General features: G+C 37.4%; 1 protein-coding gene across 8 annotated transcripts in view; it reads right to left on the bottom strand.

Moving 5' to 3' along the window:
* Positions 1–12,314, bottom strand: part of mef2cb (myocyte enhancer factor 2cb) — a 238,311-nt gene extending 225,997 nt beyond the window's left edge. For 3 of the 8 annotated variants that reach the window (XM_080189147.1, XM_080189153.1, XM_080189154.1), the window contains exons 1-2: positions 12,117–12,312; positions 6,942–7,037 (exon numbers count right to left, since the gene is read on the bottom strand). The gene's annotated coding sequence lies outside the window, so the exon portion shown is untranslated. Of the gene's footprint in view, positions 1–4,816; positions 5,074–6,941; positions 7,038–7,414; positions 7,589–12,116 lie in introns of those variants that run through there. The other 5 variants (XM_080189151.1, XM_080189155.1, XM_080189150.1 and 2 more) reach the window with 5 other exon arrangements.
* Between the last annotated feature and the right edge of the window lie 2,705 nt (positions 12,315–15,019).

The following is a 15,019-nucleotide window of genomic DNA, read 5'->3' as shown; positions in this document are numbered from 1 at the left end:
ACCTGTTTAGGTGGTGTTGAGGAAAGTTGGTTAGAATACTGGGAAAATTCGCTGTGATTATTCAAAGGAGTGCTGCAGGACCTTTACATCAAAAACAGCCAGACAGAACTTTGGTGTAACAACTATAATAGCAGATGGCATCTCCAACAGTGCAGCATTCTTAAAGTGCTGCACTGAGGCATCATCCTACATTCAAATCCTGGATGGGGTTTAAAAACACAAACTTCTGACTTGAAAAACAAAGTGCCAGCACTGAGCCAAGCTGACACAAAACCAAAACATTATACACTATGAAATGTTAACAGCAGGCACTGTACTGTAGAAATGCCGCTTTTCGGATGAGATGTTAAACTCTGGCCCCATCTCCCTGCTTGTGTGGATCTAAAAGGTCCCATGGCACTATCTTGAAGGTGAGCAGGAGTTATCCTCAGTGTTCAGGCCAATATTTACTCGTCAAATGAACACTGCAAAAACAGATTTATCTGGTCATTATCAGCCATTGCTGTAATGTGCTTTGAGATGTTTGGTGGTCATGAAAAGTGCTTTATGAATGCAAATCCTTCTCTCTTTAGGGTATGCTTTGTAATTTTAAAACTTTAGAATCATGCCCATAAAAATAAATTCCTCATGTCAGTCATTTTCTAATTTGAATCTTCAGTAATACACAGTCTCCTGCATCTTTTTGCAATTGGTTACTGACCTAATGGAACATGGGTGATAGATTCCAGTTAGCTATCATCCAACTATGGCATGAATAGGACAAGGAGGCCTAAATGGAGGGAGAAAAAGCCATCAAACTTACACAATGAAAAACAGTAATTCACCTCAACAGGCTGGGTTGAGTGTTTAAAAGTCACAGAATTTGCTATCCCTTGACACAAAGGACTCCAATATGTCCAATATTTGAAGAATAAAGTTAAAAATACTTGATTCAACATACATTTCAAATTAATTTTTATACATGTTTTCATAGCTTAAAAAATGAATAATTCTCTTCAATTGTAAATATTGAAGATAACAAAAATGAAGGCTATAGATATATCTTTATTGCTAAATTCTGTTTCTCTTATCAGCACTGCATTGCTCAAGAATAAAATAGAAGCTATAGAACCATCATAGTATGTATCTAAAATGTAGCAGTGAAGTTTTCCAAGTGCAATCAGGGAACTAAAATATCATTGTATAAACGATTACAGCTTGTCAAACAATAGTAAGACCACATTAAGCATAACATATTTACAACTGAAGTAAACACTCATCAAAATAAGAGTCAAATTAGGTAGTAATTATGTGTTTCAGCTCAAATTTAAATTCTGCAGGTTAGTCATGCACAATAAAATTAATCATTGGAAAAAAGCTAATCATAAAAAAGCCATTCAGTTCCATCAGGTATAACTTTTGCGAAGAAATTCTGTGTAAGATTTAACCGCCTACATTAACATTTTGTATAAATTTTTCATCAGTGTTAATGATTTTTGGTATCTTATACCAACAGGAGACATATAGTATTTCAAACATTAAAATATGATTTCAACTGACAACTGCATACTTACAAATACCCCATCATAATATAATCTCGGTAAACTGTAATCATCTGAGAAAGTTTTCAGAATTGTATCACAGAATGAACACAATACTATTATAACATATAAACTTAAAATATCTTTTGAAATATTTTGTACAACATGAAGCTGAACAAATTTAAAGCACTACCTGTTTTTCTTGGTTGCACAGTACAACATAATATTTAAAAACAAATGTTAGAAAAATTTACAAATGTATAGCATATTCTCTGAATAAGACATTTCTGATTTGTCTAGATCTTCTTGCATTTGTTCTACATGCTTCCTGGGGTGCTACTTATAATTTTGACTTTAAGAAGCACTAAAACCCTAATTTAGTCTCTATGCACCATATAATAGAGCAGTTTAATTTATCTGTCTATTAATGCAAAATAGTGTATTTACCATGTAGACAGAATGAAATGATATGTAATTCTACTTCCCATCATTTCCTTTACATTTAAATAGATAGTGTAGCTCAAATGTAATGTTCTACAAATGTATCTGTCATAAATCTTTAATGGAAGTATATCTGGCAATCACACTAGCATTCTTCTTCACTCAGCTCTATCTTGATTTTAAAACCAATAGTCTAGTTTTAAATGTTTTTAATACTTATTAGAAAATAACATGAAATTCAAATGTTTAAATATATATTGCATAATAATTTTGCAATTGGGGATCTTGTGCTATGTGTGTCCAAAAGGCTCACATATATCAATTCAGTTTTTCACAACAATTAAAAATAATACGGCATAAGAAAATTCTGTAACCATTAGCTTAGTAATTACGCATCAAGTTCAGAGAAATAGCTGCAGTAAACTGAAGGAGGTACAGTATAGATTTGATTTTAACAGTTTTAGATTACAACCTATGTAGGCCAACCAGCAGGGATACTGTCTCCTCACATGATAATCAATTGAAACTGGAGTGTGCCTTGCCATGCCCCAGCAATCGGCTCCGGTCTCTGGCCAATCAGGATGACACGTGAACCGCCTAATCCTTCCTTTGTACGATACATAAGACTCTGTTGTCACTGCTGGTTTTTCATGAATTGCCTGTGAAAGCCTGTCTGATTTCTTGAAGATGACAGGCCACACTGAATGTTTGCCATTCATTGTGCAAATGCCGGTGTGACTACAAGATTAAAGTACTAATGAATATATCTCTAATCACATGTCCACATGCTATGAATTTGCCTTGAACAAGAACAGATTATGGAGTAATCCTACAGAAACAATAAGCAATTATTAACAGTACTATATCATGTTTGATTCAACAAAAAAAATGATAGTCTAGATATAACTCTTGCCTCAAAACCTAAATGCTCCTGAGATTATGCTGTGCAGCAATATGCATCTTTTTTTTTAAATTATGATTATGTGTCCACAGTTAACTATTAATTCAAAACTTGAACTAGAACATTCGGAAATATTGTCATCTTTTGATATTATTTTCTAAACACTTAAAGTTCTTGAACAACGCAATAAACATCTGAACAATAATTATATGTCAGCTTTGAAATAGTGCCCTACAAGCCTTGACACTAAGCTACAATGTCACATCATGCCATCAATAGCATCCTCTTATCTAGTCATCTTTTCTGGGTATCCAGTGACACATTTTGTACTGTCCAAACATCAAAACTGTACTCAAGGGTACTACCATTATTCTACACACTGCAACATTTTTAAAAATGCACGCAACCCCATTTCTTTCACTAATTTCATTGTAGATTTTGATCAAAATAACTGCTTATTTTAATATAACTATTTTAAAATACCTGGTAATGCTGCATTCCCATAGAATAAAACATCCTTACATATATAAAATTCAAGTCCACATAACTGCATCATGCTAATATCAAAAAGGTTGTGGGCGTATGTACATTGCCTTTATATGGTTTAGCGAATGCCTTTTTCGATTAACTAAATTCCAACAAAACATAAGGTTTGTATGCTGGATACAGATGCTAAATGTGTTTTATTTTGGCCTTGAATGAAACAAAGGAGTTTTTTTTACGAGTCAAAACAGCCGTGGGGAAGTTGTTTTCTCCCATATGTTTTTTTTATGTAACCACCTGAACTCCACTTCATTATAAACCCAGAAGTAAGTTTAATGTACAAGTACAAGTTGGAGCAGGGAAGAATGGGGTGTGTGGTTAGGAAGGGGAGAGGCAAAAGTTATCGATTTGCTGCAAACTAAATAGGCAAAGAGAGGCCACATCATACAAAAGAGCATCAAAAAGTTGTTTATCTAAGAAGCATCTGAAAGTAACTAGTAAAATATGGAAATACAAAGTAAGAGCTACAAAAAAATTGGGTTGCAAGAATGTACACTGATGATCTTGAAGGTCTATCACTAAACCAACACAAATTGCGTTTACTATAGTCCACATTAACATCTTCCCTGTGCAACACTTCCATACCCACTGCCAGCAAAAACAAACTGTAGTAGTCATTTCCCAGGCTGGCACGCCAGGGCTCCTGCCTACCTATGTACTCACACAGAGACACCAGGAAATAGAAGTAACCTCAAAACCAAAATCAGCGCCAAGGAATCGTTCTTCAAGTTTGTGATGACAAAATGCTCATTCCACCTAGTCAAAATTCCCAAAGGTTGGCTTTGCGCCAATGCTCTGACCTCTGACAAGTCTGATCCTTTAATCATTTCGATTTCACTCACTTTTTTTTAGAAGATTTTTCTAATATATGTGTTCCACTCAAATAGTACAATGATTTGTGGTGGGCGTTTCAAAACTACGTGGAAGCTCACGCATACTACACGGACAATTACCTTTGAAATAAAGGGTCAGAGGGTTTGGAAAAAAAAGATAGCTTTAAAGGTATAGTTTACGGTAGGCAATATGCTAATGTCAGACTCCCCAGAAGAAGAAATAGCGTGTACAAAGGGTCAATATCTTGTTCATTTGTGTTAACGTCAAATAAGGAACACGGAGCACACATTGCAAGGTCAAAACATTTGGGTGTAATCAACAACACTACACATCAGACATCCCAAAGTAACAGGTTTCATCTTACAAACAACGCGACCTCAACAACTCCTAAACACAGAACAAAAAAACCGACTTTTGACAGCTGGTCGCAGTAGTTTGCAATGCCTCTATTGAGGTAGTGGAGTGAAGTTTACAACCAACTCGCAAGTGGCAATCATAAAGTACTGCAGAAAGTCAAATGCAACATTAAATATTTGGACGCGAAATTGAGCCTAATTGATGCCGGAATTTCACTCACTTTCAAATTTTCCTCTGAAAGAGGTCTTTTCCCAAACGGAAGGTTTGCATATGATTGATCCTTGGCTACATTTATTATCTCCCTGCTCTGGAGCTGATTAGCGTGCTGCACTCAAGCGAGAGGAGGTCTAAACTTATTTGATCGACCACACTCGGTGGACTCCGCTGGTTAAAAATCTGAACTCTGATCTATTCACTGCTGATATTTGTTTTTAAAAAAATCACTAGGTATCACTTGAAACAAACTCTGCGGCAGGGAAGAAGAGGCGAAACGTCCAGTCAGTGTTCTCCCACAATCCTAAACCAGTTTTATGGATTATCAGTTTCATTCTTGAAAGGGGGCGGGATCAAATCTTCAGCATTTTCCTAAAACAAATACCGTGCCACCAGACAAGACAGAAAACATATTAACTCCTTTAGAACGCATGATTAACCAATACTGATTCTCATCGCAGGATCAACAAGCTGACTACATTCCTTTTCACCTTGATATAACATACCAACTTTAATTTACTCTGTATAATAGGTATTCATCGCCCCCATGTCTATATTGTGAGAGATTTGTCATATTTTGTTTTGATAATATAATGTTGAGCATGACCTTGTCTGACAGCACGTTGGCACTATTTCTGTAACTTGGCGTACAATGTAATGTATTACAGCCATTAGTCTGATTCTGTAAAAAAAATCTACAGGGACCGAAGAACACGGAGAATAACTGGCCCCTTTCTACAACATGATTCCCCTCGCCTTGTTACGCTTGTAAAAATGGCCTTTTCTTACTAAACTATGGGGAAACGTTGCCAAATTCATTGCAATCTCGAGTTTTACCCCATTCAAATGAATGTAGGTTACTGTTCTAATGTTGTCATGGACCAAAACCAAGTCACTGTTAAACCACAGCTTCATTGCACTCGCAATTAATTGCCTGAAATTTTGAGTGAACACTTAACATTGTACAGAAAGACTAGGAAACACGTTGAGATGATCTGGCAAAACAGACTTAATTTAAAAGTATGCATCGATAAACCAAATGAATGGAAAGGTAACAAAGTTTAAAAAATAAACTTAGATCGGGATGAAACCTGAAATTAAGGGATAGATGTGTGGGTCAAATAAGAATGAAATTAGCGGTAGCTTGAAAAAAGAGTTACAGAATGAAAGTAGGGTTGTCCATGATGATGAGTTAGATGTAGATGCACTGAGAGACACCGAGGCTTTGCATGGTTCAGTATATTGCGCAGCAGTGTGACTTGGAAAGGATCTCCACACATTCCACTGTCTAAGCGTTTCCTACTGCGCCAGGACTCCGGCCCCCTCTTACAACAATCCTGTTATATCAAACAGCTACTTGGAAATTAAAACAAGCAGCTTCTCCCAGGCGGCGTGGAATTCAAATTCTCTGGACAGCATCAACACAGGAAGTGCAAATCACTACAGATAAAGATTGGTCGTAATGGCAAAGTTGAGGAAATCGCAAATAAACAACCTCTGCCACAGATCCAACATAATTCAAGTAACATGACTCTCCCCGCCTAAGATGAAATGCAGAATGGAAGTGACTCTTTGAGTGCATGGAAAAGTATGTACAGCATCGTATGTTCACTTTCAGAGTGAACTGCCAACGACCCATCACTACAAACTATTAAATATAAAACTATAACAATCAGTAAAGCCAGATATGGTGTAAATTACGCTGTCATTGCAACTGCATTAGTCAGTAACGTGTAACTGTAAGCAGCAATGCTTGATATATTCAATGATCAAATGTACTGTATCAGAGCTTCTCTACAATATTACTTCACACAGAATTAAATCATTTCTAATAAATTATATTTACTGGCGCTCTGATTGCCATAGAGAGGAATGCCACCCGAAAATGTTAATCGCATCGTCTGACAATACTACTGAAAGCACCAAATATAAAAGCTGTAAATTAAAAGTGAGAAAGAGCCATTGTCCATTCTGGCTTGGCATCTGTAGATACAGTATATTGCACACTAACTCCATTTTAGTCATTGTGTGATTTCTGTAGTTTCACACGGACCGCACATGTCAAAACACAATCTAGAAACAAGAGAAAAGTCTACGCACAGCAGAATGGGGAGCAAAAGAAAATCACTTACCGCACAAACCTCGACGATGCTGCTTCCCCGACCTCAATTTTCCCCCTCTTGAAGACGGATTAAAGTTACTTTAAAAGCTCCAACTTCTTTTGACACCTTGGATTAAAAGCAGAACGAGAGAGAATCGACCATGTTACAAAACACATCAGCCGGAGCAAAGCTCGTCATCATTCACCACCACAACAACACGTTTACGGGCCATGTGAACATTAAAGATTAAACAAAACCACGGCTGAAACAATGACAGAGAGAGTATTAACATTTAATTCCCTCCTCGGATTTGCACAGGGTAAGTTTTAAAGGGGAGGGGGGGAGGAAGCCAATTTAAAACACAGCAACATGCACAGGCCGTAATTTGCTTGCCATATAGCTTGAAGCATTAAACAATTACTGATGTAAGTCCAGTCATTAAAAACTGCGCTACAATGTTGGTTTTTTTTGAGAGCAAACAAGTTTATATTTTTTTTACTGACCAGTGAGCTGAAGACAAATCGACTGTGAGGGCTGAGATTTGTATACATTAATTGTTTTTTTCTTTAAAAAGACAATACTTTAAAAAGCTGACATATAGAGAGCTATAGATAGAGCCATTTCTGAGAGAGGGAGAGAGAGAGAAAGCCCTGCTCGCTTTAGTCAGTCTCCCTGTCTGTGTGTATCTGCTTCTATATTTAGCGGAGGAGCAGCTCCAGCGAGAGGGGGCGGGGCCGGCGCTGTGCTCGTTCGCGTGGTGAACGCAACGTCACAAACGCGCGCCCGCGCCCGCGCGCGGGGGGGAGGGGGCGGGAGCGAACGGAGCGATGGCGTGGGCGAGCGTGGGCCCGCCTGCCTGCGCATGGATACCCCTCCGCTAACGCCGTTGTTTGCAGCGTTTCCGCCCTCATCGCCCACCTCAGAGGTAACCATCCGCTGACAAAAAATGAGTTCCAGGGCAGGTTTCATGTTACTGTTGTGGGGGCGGCTTGGGAGTGGCCAGGTAGCATTTATGCCCCGTTATGGAATTGCTGCTATTATTAATGATGCTCACATATATTAAAACAAAACAACTGGCGGACTTTGGTTGTTGTTGTCGAGCTTTGAAATAATAAACTCGAGCTTCGCTTTTAATAGGATAGTGGGTTATTTGGGGATAAGAATAAAATGTCAGCCAGCCCTCTCCCTCCAGGACAACGCCGAACCCATTAAGAGGCAGGGTGAACTTTTAGGAAAGTGCCTTTTTTTGACGGGTAAACAGGATTGCCGCCGCCCGATCGGGCAATAACCACCCTTTAATCCCGGCCCTCTCCACCCACCCTGCTTCAGTGCCCGGATTCGCTCCCCCACCCCATTGACGTCAGTGCCCAGGCTGTCAGTGCGCGCGGAGCTGTCAATCAAAGCCAAGTTGAGCGGCACGCGGAGCTGGAGCTGCACCGCCGCTGCCGCAGATCCAGCACTCTGTCACAGCAGCAGCATGTCACAGGCGATCAATCACTACACACTGTTACTTTTAATATCAGTGCAGCACAGATTAAAGTTAAATGCAAACAGAGTCTCTCGCTCTCTCCCCCCCTCGCCCAAATTCACCAAAAGAACCTGCCAAATGACGTACAGGGGGAGGTAGGCGTAATAAGTTACTGTCAAAAAATAACCATTTTATTTATTTTAGTCCTTAGCAACTTTAGATGAGTCAGAGAACATCTCACCAATAGTTATCAATGGAGCAATTCAAAATGAAATTCGGATTTAACACTTGACAGGGTCCTGGGAATCTTCTCCACTTACTATTTTAATCAGCCTTTGATCTGCATACTAAAGTACAATATTGTTTTTGCTAGGAACATGGTATGCCCACTGACTTCCATTATCCAACATTACAATCATTTAGTTTCGTGCAGTTTTCGGAAGACCTATAGTCACAAGAGCCCCACATCAATCACATTATCTGATAGTCTATGATAAATTCAGTGCTGTAGTGTAAAACACTCTCGCCGTTTCTTTCAACCTCCCTCAACTCAACATGATTTACTCGTTTTGTTTTATGTGAACTGCATTCCCACAATACGCAAGATGCAGTGATCGCCCACTTGCTTGTATGTGTTAGCGAGCACGTCAGGTTTATAAATAGGGGTAAACAGAATAGTACGATAATGGCAAGAAAGCAGATAAAGTCTTCCTCTTAAAGCTCCACAAACCTAATTTAAAACAATAATAGTCACGATCAAATAACACATTTCTAAATGTCATGCAGTATTTAGTTGTATATTAAATATAAATGTGGAGAGAAAGGAAACGATTTGGCCTACAGCCGTTCGGAGTCAGTAAACATGTCTTATCACTTAGAAGGTGCAATGTCAGACGAGTAAATCAAAGATACATTTTACATTTCGGGCCTAAGCTTGGAATTAACTTGCAGGACTGTTAACTGCGCCATAGCATTTGACATGAATACAGAAGCAATAAATAATGTTGAAGTTGTAATCCTGATATAAGGTTTATCAGTTGTATAACCTTCGGGGTGGGGGGGGAGGTGTTTGGGGGAAGAAGTCTACCACACATCCTGACAAACAGGATCTCATTTCTCTACAGTTCTTTGTAAATCAGATGGCCAAACTAGGGAAGCTGGAAACAAATGGAAGGACAGATGACACACATATTGACACTGGCTGCTGTGAACATAAAATCAGACCTAGAGAAATCATATTGAGGAAAAAAATGGAAATGCAACATGAAACACTGCATTCTTGAAGCATAACCAAGTACAGGAGGGTCAATGGTCAGAGGGAAAAAATAAACTTCACCAAAACTGAAGATTGTTCTCCAGTTTGACCTAACATTCTTAGTCACATTTTATAATATTTTTGGAGCTGTTTCACCACACCAAGCACTATTGTGGTGTAGTGATTGAATAAGTAAAATCTAGCTAAAGATTTAGAGAACTTCACTAGAATTTTTGTCAATGTGTTTCAGAGGGTTTCGGATGCTCCGTTGTTAAATACATTTAAGGCAGACAGCTTTTTTGTCTCTCAGGTATTCAAAGGATACAGGGAGACGGCAGAAAAGTAGTCTTGAAACCCAAGATCAGACACAATCATTTTGAATGGTGGAGCAGGCTCCACAGGCCATGTGGTCTACTTCTGATTCTATGTCTTGTGTATCCCTTTTCCATGACCATTGAACCCAATAGCTTGGCAGCTAAGATACAATTTATGGTGATGGAGTCTAATCCAAAATTTATAAAATGGATTTTAAACATATTTTGCAAATCACACTTTGCAACTCTAATCATTTTTGCAAGGAAACTAAAAGAGCAGACTCTCTGGAACATGTTTGTATTCTGTTTTCTGATTCTGACATGCAAAGAAACACAAATAAAAAAGCCCTACATTTAAAATGGTATTGTATAATCCTGTATAAAATATATGTGTGTGTGTGGGAGGTCAAATGAGTTTGCAAACCTGTCTTTGGCATTGCTTATTTCTACTTATGTTATTGCTATTATTAATTTTATTAGTCATAGCATTATATAATGATTTGGCTACTTTGTAATCAAACTCAAAATCGCATGATAAATTCAGACCATCTCATAAAACTGTTTCAGAAGTGGCCTGCCCAAAGGGAACACGTAGAAAATATCTCAAAGAATAATTAAATGCCAATTGAAATAATAAAACCTCGTCACATTTATGATTACCCTAAGGTACAATTTTTGTAAAAGATTAAATATGAAGCCAGAAATCAGTCTCAGATTTGTAACACCAGCTTATGATTTGAAGCATTTTAAGAGTTCATAGATTTGAACTCAGCTTATAGAAATCAGTGAGGTAGATTGGAATACTTTTCTCCTTCATGTGATTTCACAATCAGGTTGATTGGCAGAAAGGGGGAAAATCCAGTCTGATATAAGTTTGTTCAATTTAAAGAAGATTGGGTCTCAAGCTCATGTGCACCATTCAGTCATTACAATATACCCCACACAATTATTGACCTTGCAAGCAATGTTAACGTCCATGTAAGATGCAAGATTTTGCATTCTATTCTCAATGACGGTTAAATTCCAATGACAGAATTGTAATGTTCCTTCCACATCTGTCCTAAATTTCAACTATAAAGTAGTTGTTAGTCGATGTTGCACTGTAATTCAATGAAGTATCAATTTCTTATTTGCAGTGAGTCTACAGAGCCTGGTGCTGCTGAAGTCTACATTAGTAGCATGACCTAGAGGACAGCTGTAAATTATGTATGTCAAAGTCAAGATTATGTCAACCGGTTTTTGGAATTTGGACTATATCTGATTGATTTAAACAAAATCACTGGTGATATCTTAACTGTTTCCATTTAATGAAATTAATCTTTGATACTAATAAATGAAAAGGGAATTTGAGAAAAACAGCAAAACACAAGTTTTGAATGTACTGCAATGGCATCTGCATATGATAACCAGCTGTTGGACTTACTCAGATCACAGATTAATATCACTATCTAGGCATATTGGCTTGGTGCATCTGTTAGAACTGATTTAACTATGAAAATGAAAGTTTATATTTACAGTAATTATATTCAATATAAATATGTGATATCAAATGCTTGTTTGTGACTTCAAAGCTGGCTATACATAACACTTGTCTTATTTTAGGAACAGTTTAACAAAGTTGAAGGTCTGTGGCAGCAGTATAAAAGAGTTATGGTTTTATAAAGCATTTAAACTCTTTTTATTGAGTAAATACTAAAACTAATTCCACCTATAGTTTCACTGAGTAAGCTGATAACTACAAAAAGATTTACCTAGATGCTTCAAAAGGAAGCATGATCGATAATAACTAGTACAGCATAATTGACTCTTAAAATACAAGTATAAAAAAAATTATTTTTACTGGAAGTCAAATTTAAACATATTGTCACTTAATTAAAAACATAAATATTATCAGTTTTTTCTTAAACATAGTTCACTTGTTTAACATAGAAGCATTTTATTTGCAAATTCTCCTTTGCTCACCATGCACAATAAAACCCTCAAACTTTTAAGTATTTGTACTTTGCCATAGCCACTTACACCATATTACTTTAAAAAAACACTACTTAAGAATATTTCACTTATTATATAGGCTATAACTGTTTTCTTTGCTTTTAGGTCATTTCTACACAATGGAGTCTAAATGTGGTAATTTTGATGTTTTGTCATTTTTTGGTCCAAAAACTCACCAGTGTTCTCTTTCCTTCTTTCTATGCTCTGCAGCACCTGCTGCAGGCTCGGATGATCAAACACTGCAGGTAAAAAAGAAATCCTGAAGAAAAAGCCAGACCAGCTGGCTTTGAAGAGAAACCCCCCCTCTTCGGGATGAGCTTGCTTCGGACTGTTTCTACACTGAAGACAGAGTCTTTTTCCCCTTTCGATGTTGACCTATAGTTGCATGATGCTTTGCACAAGTGGCTGGTTGCCCTGCATCCACCTGCTTCTGTCACTCTGGGGTAAATTTAGCCCTGGAAGGTATCACTAACAGGCAGACCTTTGTCAGTTCTGGCAAGAGAAATAGGAGTACTGCCCAAGTAAGCATGAACAGGGTTCAGATGGAAAAATGAAATCAGGAGTCTTGTCCAAAAATCATTTTTTTGCCAATTAAATTACTTTCATATGCCAGAAAGTAATGTTTTACTTCTAACTGAACATTATTCTTACGGCAGTACACTATATTTAGTAGCTAATACATTGCAACTTGTAGGTTGACATTGCTTCCTAAGTTAGATTAGTTGCACAAGGAAGTTTTTCTCTGTCACAGTTTTTCCATTTTTAAAAAAACATGGAAAGTTTTGTCTTCAGAGTATTAATTGTTAAACTGTTGTTGGGAACAAGTTGAAATTCATACTGTAATCTTCTATCACCAGCAGGTAAAGAGTTAAAATATTAATGTGAACCAAGCAGAAAATAATATACCAAATTGATTGTAAGTATATTTCATAATGTTTCAATATTTGAACTGTACAGTTTATGACGTTTGTATTTTGTAAAGAGGTAGATTAAGGAGTAACCACTCAACAGTGATGCAAATATATTACAGCTGTGAAACTTGAATAAAACCTGAGTTACATTATTTACGATACCAATCAACAAGCCATGCCAAATCTACTACTTTAAATTCTAAAGAAAAAATGTTTGCTTTACGTCAAAGAAGAAAAAGAAAAGATGTGGTTTAACAGTTTCCCTTTTGTTTAAGTTGTCCTAAACACAGTAATGTTTCTTGTTTTGTATTTCCACAACAGGAAGAAAATGTTTCTACGATACTATTACACTTAATGCCATAATAATGTTTAACAATAAAGCATGTATCATTTATGAATAGTAACAATAAGGCTACCTGCAAGGTGCAAAATAACAATAGATAATACAATGAATGGTGTTATGAATTATCACCTAGTGCTTTTAGCTCTCAAACTGGAAAACACTAAAGCAAACTTTGAACCAGATTACTCACATGTCTCTGTTTGTAAATTTGTCTACTTTTGAAGGCACTGTAACACCAGTGCAATTTCAGAGTTGATCCATACAGTTGAGTGCACTATTATTAAACTGTGAGTCAAGAGCAGTTTTGTGTTCCATAGTCATGTTCACTAGGAACCAATCTATTACCGGACAAGCCCATTTCTACGTGACATTAAAATCAAACCCCATAATCTGTGGAAATGCAATGATGATACTTTGGTCCAGAAGTAACAATTATACTGTAGCAAACCTCACATCAGTATAGCAATAACATCATTCTGGCAAGCACAGTGGCCATTACTAGCTCTGAGGTGCTCATGTCCAGCCAGTGCAAACACAATGATCTCATCAGTGCCTTAACCATTCAGAAGTTTTATTTTGAAGACTGTTACTCGTAACAATGTCTCCTTTGTAGTTTTAAATGTGTAAACAATATTGTTTTTGAAATTGCCAACTTCTTGCTTTGTGTTCAATCCTGGGTCACAAAAATCCAGACACCTACGTTAATGCAGACTTAAATGAGAATTATTTGACACGGTTCGTTACTTTTGTCAAAATATTATTTGGTAACAGATGCTGATAATATTGAATCTTAACATTTCACTGTCATTTATTTCAACATTGATTGAAATTAATATTAATTTTTGAATAATGATACAGATTTTGTGTTCAAATCATATACACTATATGGCAAGGTGAAACCAAATTAAGATTTTTATGTAGACACAAGAATATTTTTACCAAGTTATGTTGCCAGAGCTAAGATATGGAAATTATTATTAGCATTCTGTCATTAGATTAACAAGTAACCCAAGCAATATTATTTGCGGCCTCAAAAGAACAAGCAATACAAGTGTTATGTTTCCCTTAATAAGTAATTCAAATGGATGGTATTCAAAACTGCCTGACTGAGCAAACATGCTTCATACGACACTCAAAAAAAAGTCCCACTTCATTAGAGTTTATGATCTTCTGTTCCAGCATGACCATATTAGCAAAAACAGTGAACAATGTATGGAAGACATTGACCTGTTAAGCCAAATTCAGCTGGCAAGATTTTACAAGCACATTGTCTTTCTGTTTAACCCAGAGCTGATATTCAACCACCATGTGTTTGATGGAGGTGACAAGGGTCTCGCCTGCTGGCTGGAGAGCCAGTGAGACTCCTGCTTCACCTTATTTTGAGAAAACCCACTACATTAAATGTCACTCAGACAGTTACCTGGACATTGGCAGGCCATCTCCAGGATCAAGGACCCTGGGGGCAAATTACCTGTTGAGGGATGCCAGCCAGTCAGTGGCCAGTAAATCTATTGAATGGCAGTGGTTGATATCAGTATGAAAGCTACCTAAGGCTTTGGACCTAAGGCTTACCTAAGGCTTTTATTACTTACGTGGCGAAAAACTGCAGCAGGCAACGGTGCAGAGGGACCTCGGGGTCCTTGTGCATGAGTCGCAAAAACCCAGCTTGCAGGTGGTCAGGAAGGCTAATGGGATGCTGGCCTTCATAGCGAGGGAGATTGAATATAAAAGTAGGGACGTCTTGCTGCGGCTGTATAGGGCATTGGTGAGGCCGCAGCTGGAGTACTGTGTGCAGTTTTGGGTGCCGTACTTACGCAAGGATATT

The sequence above is a fragment of the Carcharhinus amblyrhynchos genome, chromosome 5 (genome assembly GCF_965287045.1).
Source record: "Carcharhinus amblyrhynchos chromosome 5, sCarAmb.v2.hapA, whole genome shotgun sequence".
Taxonomy (NCBI): Eukaryota; Metazoa; Chordata; class Chondrichthyes; order Carcharhiniformes; family Carcharhinidae; genus Carcharhinus; species Carcharhinus amblyrhynchos.
Note: the sequence above shows the minus strand (reverse complement) of the source record. Positions and strands in the feature narration are given on the sequence as shown.